This window comes from Triticum dicoccoides, chromosome 5A (genome assembly GCF_002162155.2).
Source record: "Triticum dicoccoides isolate Atlit2015 ecotype Zavitan chromosome 5A, WEW_v2.0, whole genome shotgun sequence".
Lineage (NCBI taxonomy): Eukaryota > Viridiplantae > Streptophyta > Magnoliopsida > Poales > Poaceae > Triticum > Triticum dicoccoides.
In genome coordinates this window covers 264619410-264629040 of record NC_041388.1, presented here as the reverse complement: position 1 = coordinate 264629040, position 9631 = coordinate 264619410, and positions in this window count along the sequence as shown.

The window sequence follows — 9631 nt, the reverse complement described above, 5'->3', positions numbered from 1 at the left end:
AAGATGACCCTCGGGCTCCGGAAACCCAAGGGAAAAAGAGGCTAGGTGGAAAATGGTAAAACCAAGGTTGGGCATTGCTGGAAAAGCTTTAATCAAGGCGAACTATCAAGGGGTTCCCATTATAACCCAACCGCGTAAGGAACGCAAAATCCGGGAACATAACACCGATATGACGGAAACTAGGGCGGCAAGAGTGGAACAAAACACTAGGCGAGAGGCCGAGCCTTCCACCCTTTACCAAATATATAGATGCATTAAGATAACATGGCAAAATAATGATATCCCAACAAGTAAATAAATGTTCCAACAAGGAACGGTCTCCAATCTTCACCTGCAACTAGCAACGCTATAAGAGGGGTTGAGCAAAGCGGTAACATAGCCAATCAACGGTTTGCTAGGACATGGTGGGTTAGAGGTTTGACATGGCAATTTGGGAGGCTTGAAAGCAAAAGGTAGGCATCGTAGCATTGGCAAAGCAAAAGAGCGAGCAATCTAGCATAGCAAAGATAGTAGTGATTTCGAGGGTATGATCATCTTGCCAGCAAAGTTGTCAGAGTTGACTGGATCCTCGAAAGCAAACTCAACGGGCTCCTCGTTAGCGAACTCATCTCCCGGCTCTACCCAAACAAGACAAACAAGCAACAAGGGCACAATCAACCACGTGCAAAGCTCAAACGATATGATGCAAAGATGATATGCTATGCGGGATGCGATGCGGGATGCATATGCAAGATTTGACAAGGAATGCATGAACCTGGCCTCAACTTGGAAATCCAATTGTGCCACTTGAAAGATGAGATGAAATCGCTTGAAAACGATATAAAGAACGCCGGAATCTGAGTTACGGTTTGGAAATGGCAAGCGATTCAAATATGACCACGTTCTGCGATTTACAGCAAGTAGCCATCTAAATGCAATGAGATGAATATGCTACAGCACTCAAACATGACATAAAAAGACATGGCTGGGATGCATTCAAGATGCTTAAGAAAAGTCTAGCACTAAGCTACGGCCAATTCATCCATTAACAGGTTCAAACAAGCATGGCAAAAATGCATATGGTAAACAGATCTCAGACTTAATGAAATTAACACTTGTCTGGAATTTCAGATCAGATAGCACTCTTCGGAGCAACAAAACTATATGCTACAGGACCTGAACATGGCAAAGTAAAACATGGCATGGAGCTACTCAAAAAGCTTAACAAAAGTCCCTTAGTGACCTTGAGCCAAAAGGGATCAGAAAACACATTTGCAAGCATGTGAACATAGCAAAAGCATAATCAGTTTTCAGACTTAGTGAAAACTGGGGCATGCTGAAACAGATCTCAAGTAGGCATGTTTACGAGCTCGATGCACTCACTACGGAGCAAGTCATGATAACCTAAGCATACATCCATCAAGAATACACAAAATGCAAGCTAGACATGGCAAGAACAATGACATAGCATGCACGGATCAACTACAACATCATCGGCAAAATCGCTAACTAGTAGACAATCTACCCAGATTCACGAAGTAGCAAAAGTAGAGCTCGATTGACTCAAGCTAGGGTGCTCCATAATTGCAAACAAAGACATGGATGGATAGAGCACTACAAGATTAACAAAACATACTTACTGATCATCCTCAAAAGAGGCACGGATCACTAGGAAACAACATGAACATATGGCCATATGAGATAAACAGCTCAAGGACTTAGTGGAAATGCTAAGTGCCTGAAATCAGCATTACCAAGTGCCTCACTTTGCAAGCTTGTACTAGTCACCACACATATCACAAAAATACATGGGTTGCACCTCTGGAAAGATGGAAAAACCCTTAACAAAACATATGTAGAGCTCAGGGGCATATCATGCACACAATAATCATGGCAAAATGACAAATATCTAAATGGAACAGCAGATCTGACAATAATCTCAAGTAGCACTCTTCTAACAGCATTTCGGGCATCAAGATGAACTCAAATGAAAATGATGCAATGGAATGAAATGATGTACTCTCTCAGGCGAACATTTTGATATGCTATATGCCAAAAACGGAGCTACGGATACGGAGATATAGCATGATGAACATAAGCACATGAACTAGGGTTAGGAACAATAGTCAACCGGATCCGATCCAGATCTGGATCCGGGCACTGTAGCAGCTCGCGAAGCCCGAGGTTCGTTGGCTAGAGATCGAGGTCGCGGCGGTTGTCGGCGCTTGCGGATGAGGAGGGTTCACCAGAGATGGCCGGGGACGACGCCGGAGTGGCTTGGAGGTGCGGCGTCGAGGTGGAGATGGCAGCGGCCGGCCGGCGTCGAGCGCCGGCGAGGAGAGTGCGGCGCGCTGGCGGGGAACCTCCGCAGGAGAGCGGCGAGGGTCGCGGCGGCGTCGGGCGACGGACGCGGGGAAGGAGGCGGCGGAGCAGACGGGCGCGGGCGGCGGTGGCTTCGGGCTCTCGGGGCCCGACGTGGGCCTAGCGGGCCGGCGGCGCTGAGGCGGCGATATGGGGTGCTGCGGGCTGACGTGGCGGCATCCCGTTGGTCGGCGGTGGCGGGCGGACTTGTCCGGTTGCGGCCGGACGTGTCCGATGGCGGCGGAGTAGATTTTTAGGGTTAGGGAGAGAGGAGATCCGTGAATTTTGGGAGGGGTCTTTAAATAGAGGTAGAGGGAGCTAGGAGAGTCCAAATGAGGTGCGGTTTGCGGCCACGCGATCGTTATCGAACGCTCTAGATGATGGAGAGGGTTTAGGTGGGTTTTGGGGCCAAAATTGGAGGGGTGTTGGGCTGCAACACACACGAGGCCTTTTCGGTCCCTCGGTTAACCGTTGGAGTATCAAACGAAGTTCAAATAATACGAAACTTGACGGGCGGTCTACCGGTAGTAAACCAAGGCCGCTTGGCAAGTCTTGGTCCAATCCGGAAATGTTTAATCCCCACACACGAAAGAAAGGTAGAAAAGACCACCGGGGAAGAACGAAGCGACGGAATGCAAAACGGACAACGGGGAAAATGCTCGAATGCATGAGATGAACACGTATGAAAATGCAATGCACATGATGACATGATATGAGATTCATGACAACGATAACAACACACGGAGACAAAAACCCAAACCCGAGAAAATAAAATAACTTAAGGCCGGAAATGGCAAGAGTTGGAGTACATATTGGGTAAGTTACATCCGGGGTGTTACAACACTCCACCACTACGAAAGGATCTCGTCCCGAGATCTAGGACTGAAAGAACGCCGGGTACTCAGAACGGAGGTGATCCTCGCATTCCCAGGTAGCTTCACGGTCGGAATGGTATGACCACTTGACTTTGAGGAATTTGATTGACTTGTTGCGAGTCTTGCGTTCAGTCTCTTCAAGAATAGCCACGGGGTGCTCACGATAGGAGAGATCTTCTTGGAGCTCAATGTCCTCGAAGTTGACGGTGCGGTCAGGAGTCTTGAAGCACTTTCGGAGCTGAGAGACATGGAACACATCATGAACATTTGCAAAGTTTGAAGGAAGCTCGAGCTGATAGGCGAGATCGCCTCTCTTGCTGACAATCTTGAAAGGTCCCACGTATCTGGGGGCAAACTTCCCTTTGATACCGAAGCGACGAGTACCTTTCATCGGAGAGACGCGGAGGTAAACATGATCTCCGATCTCGAAAGCCAAATCACGGTGCTTACTATCATAGTAGCTCTTCTGACGGGATTGGGCTGCTTTGAGGTTATCTCGAATGACTTTGCACATCTCCTCTGCCTCTGTGATTAAGTCATTTCCGAGAAGCTGACGTTCACCGGTTTTGGACCAGTTGAGAGGGGTACGGCACTTCCTGCCATACATAATTTCAAATGGGGCCTTGCCCGAACTTGCTTGAAAACTGTTGTTGTAGGAGAATTCGACATAAGGAAGACAATCCTCCCACTTCATGCCGAAGGAGATCACACAAGCCCTGAGCATATCTTCCAGAATCTGGTTGACACGCTCGACTTGACCGCTAGTTTGAGGATGGAAAGCTGTGCTGAAGCGGATGTTGGTGCCCATGGCCTTCTGAAAAGAATCCCAAAACTTGGAGGTAAAGATGCTGCCACGGTCTGAAGAGATCACTTGTGGAATACCATGCGGAGAGACAATTCGAGAGGTATAGAGTTCCGCCAATTGAGCTGCAGTGATTGACTCTTTGATAGGCAGAAAATGAGCCACTTTGGTGAGTTTGTCGATGACAACGAATATAGCATCATTGCCACGCTTGGACTTTGGAAACTCAGTCACGAAGTCCATTTCAATGTGGTCAAACTTCCATTCTGGAATGGCAAGAGGTTGGAGGAGACCCGCTGGCCTTTGATGTTCTGCCTTCACTCTTCTGCAGACATCACATTCATTCACGAATTGAGCAATCTCGCGCTTCATTCGAGTCCACCAATAAGCCTGCTTGAGGTCCTGATACATCTTCATGCTCCCAGGATGGATGGAGAGGAGAGAATTGTGAGCCTCGTTCATGATCACTTTACGGAGGTGACCTTTGGGTACAACAATATGATCCTCGAAGAAGAGAGTGTCCTTGTCATCAAGGCGGTAGCACTTGTACTTGGGTTGACTCTTGGCAATCCCAATCTTCACCTTTTTCACCATAGCATCAAGAAGCTGAACTTGACGAATATGGTCTTCCAAGGTAGGAGAGACTTGAAGGTTGGCGAGGAAACCTTGAGGAACAACTTGCAGATTAAGTTTGCGGAAAGCTTCACAAAGCTCGGGTTGATAAGGCTTGAGAATCAGACTGTTGCAATAAGCCTTCCTGCTCAATGCGTCAGCAATCACATTGGCCTTGCCTGGAGTATACTCGATACTCGGATTATACTCTTGAATCATTTCGACCCATCGAGTTTGTCTGAGGTTGAGATTAGGCAGAGTGAAGATGTACTTGAGACTCTTGTGATCAGTGAAAATGTCCACTTTTCTTCCCAATAAGAGATGTCTCCAAGTCAAAAGAGGATGCACAACTGCCGTCAACTCGAGATCATGAGTGGGGTAGTTCTTCTCATTAGGCTTCAATTGGCGAGAGGTATAAGCAACAACTTTCTTCTCTTGCATCAACACTGCGCCAAGACCTTGGAGAGAGGCATCACAAAAGACCTCGTACGGCTTGGATTCATCAGGCGGAGTCAGAACTGGAGCGGTGATCAATTTCTCTTTCAAAGTGTTGAAAGCAATGTCACACTCCGGAGACCAAACGTACTTGACGTGCTTCTGGAGAAGATTTGAGAGAGGCTTCGCGATCTTAGAAAAGTTTTCAACGAATCTTCGGCAATAGCTTGCGAGACCGAGGAAGCTACGGAGTTGCTTCACGTTCTGAGGAGGTTCCCAATTCACAATTGCAGACACCTTCTCAGGATTCACGGCAATGCCCTTGGCAGAGATGATATGACCAAGATAAAGAACCTCATCGAGCCAAAATTCGCACTTGGAGAACTTGGCGTAGAACTGGTGTTCCCTCAGCTTATCGAGCACCAAACACAAGTGCTTGGCATGATCTTCCTTGTTCTTCGAGAAAACCAGAATGTCGTCAAGATAGACCAAAACAAAGTCATTGGTGTAGGCGTTGAAGATGAAGTTCATCATGCGAGAGAACGTCGGAGGAGCGTTGATGAGGCCAAAAGACATGACAGTGTATTCGTAGGAACCATAGCTTGTCCTGAAAGCCGTCTTGGGAATATCTTGCTCACGGATTCGAATCTGATGATAACCCATATGGAGATCAAGCTTGGAGAATACTTGGGAACCTTTGAGTTGTTCGAACAGCTCGTTGATGTTGGGAAGTGGATATTTGTTCTTGATAGTCTTCTTGTTCAATGGACGGTAATCCACACAAAGTCGGTCCGTTCCATCCTTCTTCTTCACAAAAAGAACACCACAACCCCACGAAGAAGAACTAGGCCGGATGAGACCCATTCTCTCTTGAATATCGAGTTGCTTCTTCAGCTCCTTCAACTCTTCAGGTTCGAGCTTGTAAGGACGCTTGCACACTGGTTCTGTGCCAGGCTCAAGATCAATAACGAATTCAACTGGCCGGTGCGGAGGCATTCCTGGAAGCTCTTCTGGAAATACGTCTTGATATTCGCAAACGACTGGAATTTGCGAGATAGCATCCAGTTCACCCTTCTCATTGAGAGAAAATAGATGGATGGTATCATCACGAGCGGCAAAGACAATTACATCCTCAGACGAATGAGTCAATTGAATCTGCCTGGCTGCACAATCAAGATGCGCCTTGTGCTTAGAAAGCCAATCCATTCCGAGAATAAGATCAATATCCGAGTCACCAAGAACATTTGGAGAGGACAAGAACTTGTAGTCACCCAAAGTGATTGTAACATCCGGAACGCATACACGAGATGTCATTTGACGGGCCGGAGAGACAATAGCCAACGGTTTCGACAACACTTGAGTAACAAAATCATGCTTAGATGCAAAAGGTCTCGACATGAAACAATGTGATGCACCAGTGTCAAAAAGAACTCTTGCAGGAATATCGTTAATAGGAAGGTTACCCATGATGACATCTGATGAGTCCTCTTCCTGAGCTGCGTTCATCAAGTTGACCTTGGCGTGCTTGGGGTTATGCTTGACCACAGCTGTACTTGCCAATCTGACAGGAGGAGGAGTAGGAAGACGCCTCCGGTTGAAGCACTTGTTGGCATAGTGACCCTTCTATTGGCACTTGTTGCACGTGACCTCTGAAAGCGGACGGTGATACGGAGCACTTGATCTTGGAGCTTGAGACGAAGTCTTGTTCTGAAAGCCAGGGTTGGGTGGGTGGGAAGATCCACTGCCACTTTTGCTCTTCTGCTGATACGGCTGACAGAACGGAGGAGGAGGAAGCCAATACTTCTGCTGCTTGGCCACTTGAGTAGAGGAAGAAGGAGTAGCATCTATGACTCGCTTCTTGGAAGAATCACACCTCAGTTGAGCAGCCTCTTGCTTCAGTGCCATGTTGTAGAACTCATCGTGCCTCAAGGGCTCAAAGAGAACAAGAGCTAGCTGAATCTCTTCTCTGAGACCACCCCTGAACTGGTATATCATGCTCTTCTCATCAGGGACGTCCTGCTTCGCAAAGCAGGCGAGCTTCTGAAACAACTTGTTGTAGTCATAGACAAACAAAGAGCCTTGCTTCAGGTTGCGGAATTCCTCACGCTTGCTTTCAACCACGCTCTGAGGGATATGGTGTGCTCTGAAATCTTGACAGAATTCATCCCAAGTGATCACACGTCCACCTCTGGAATCCTTGTACTGCTGGAACCATTCTGCAGCTTGATCTTTGAGTTGGAAGGAAGCGAACTTGACAAAGTCCTCAGGCCTGACGTTACTGCACTCGAAATGCTTGCACAGATCCACAAGCCAATCGTCAGCATCGGTTGCCTCAACACAATTGCTGAAAGTCTTTGGCCTGTTAGCAAGGAACTGGTTGAGTGAAGCGAAGTGATTCTGATTGTTGCCTTGGTTCCCTTGGTTGCCTTGATTGCGCTCTTGAAGAATTTGCATGATCAACTGTGTGTTTGCATTGGTTGCGGCCATCACAGCTTGCCATGCCTCCGGAGGAGGTGGAGGTGGTGGCGGATCAGGATTCGGAGTCGTGCGCGTTGGAGGAGCCATCCTGAAGAGGTTGACATCCATTAGCACATTGACAGATAAAATGAAGCTGAATCCAACGGAATGAAAATAGCAACATAAAGTCTTCACATCCGAACAAAATGAACGAATGCATTCCTCTTGAAATGGTCACATATCCATAAATTGAGAAGCCAGTTAGAATTTAGGTAGAGAAATAAATCAACAAGGTACGGATCAAGAACGAATAATCGGCAAGAAATCCCAATCTCAAACCAATATCCGTGGAAGAAGAACTAGAGCTACTAGAATTACCACCTATGAAACTCCCGAACCTTTCCGGTTATGCAATCAGGTGTTGGGGATACAGGGGAAGCATAATATCTCACCCAAATCTAGCAAATCCTACATCCAGCTGTATCCATCCTTCAACACATAACCGAGAAAAACTTAGGAAACCATCTACCTCAACCTTCGAAAAGCATCCGTTATACACGTTATGGCGATACTCCCGAACTCCCGCCCCAGTACTGGGTGGCGTCGAGGTTATCTCACCAATGAACTGCATAAAAGAGATTTTTGATGTCGGCGTACTAAACTCAGGTATTCCAGAACTGCAACGATAAAATTATGACGACACCACCTCAGAGCTCAACTCCCCGGGACACTTCCACAAAACCCCTGACAGGAGGCACCAAGACAATGTTCTCATCATAAAACCATCGGAACGATTCCAAGATACCCGCGTGATCCTAAAAAAAATTTAGTGAAAATTTGAGAAGAGAAGAGTCAAAACTCTACGTCAGGATGCCTTACCAGAGCGATGAGGAGACTGGGAAGTAAAAAGAATTCCTAAACTCTCCGATATATAATTCCTAAATGACTCAAAACATTTTTCTAGACACAACTCGGCTGCTAAAAATGATCAATCAGTGGGGGGGGGCTCCTAAGGCCGGGAAAGGCTCTGATACCAACTTGTAACACCCTCGATGCGACTATATCTCCCACGTGTCGAGGCACGACTTAGAGGCATAATCGCATTGAAGGCATATGTCGCAAGTTAGGCAATCTTCACAAACATCCCACGTAATATAATTAATAAAAGGGGAGATAACATAGTTGGCTTACACTCGCCACGTCAATCAAGGTACATAAATAACATTACATCATTCAAACACTCATGGCCCGACTACGGCGCCAAAATAAAAGACAACCCAACAAGCGACACGGTCCCGATCACCCCCAACTGGGCACCACTGCTGATCATCAGGAAAAGAAACATAGTATCGTTGCGAGTCCTCATCGAACTCCCACTTGAGCTCAAGCGCGTCCCCTGGAGCGGAATCATCAGGCCCTGCATCTAGTGTAATAGTAATCTGTGAGCCACAGGGACTCAGCAATCTCGCACCCTCGCGATCAAGACTATTTAAGCTTATAGGTAAGGCAAGGTAAAAATATAAGTGGAGCTACAACAAGCGACTAGCATATATGGTGGCTATCCTGTTCGCAAAAGAGAGCGAGAAGAGGAGGCAAAGCACGGGCGAGAAACTAGAGAACAACCTGCGCAAGCATTACTCCAACACCGTGTTCACTTCCCGGACTCCGCCGAGAAGAGACCATCACGGTAACTCACACGGTTGATTCATTTTAATTAAGTTAAGGTTCAAGTTATCTATAACCGGACATTAACAAATTCCCATCTGCCCATAACCGCGGGCATGGCTTTCGAAAGTTCAAATCCCTGCAGGGGAGTCCCAACTTAGCCCATGACAAGCTCTCACGGTCAATGAAGGAATGGACCTCCTCCCGAGACGTTCCGATCAGACTCGGTACCTCGGTTCTTCAAGACACTTCGACAGGTTCAAACTAATCCAGCAACACCGCCCGAATGTGCCGAGAAATCCCGATAGGAGCTGCACATATCTCGTTCTCAGGGCACAATCGGATAAGCAATCCGTACAACTAAAACCAGCCCTCGAGTTTCCCCGAGGTGGCGCTGCAAGGGGCTCTAGGTTGGACCAACACTCAGAGGAGCACTGGCCCGGGG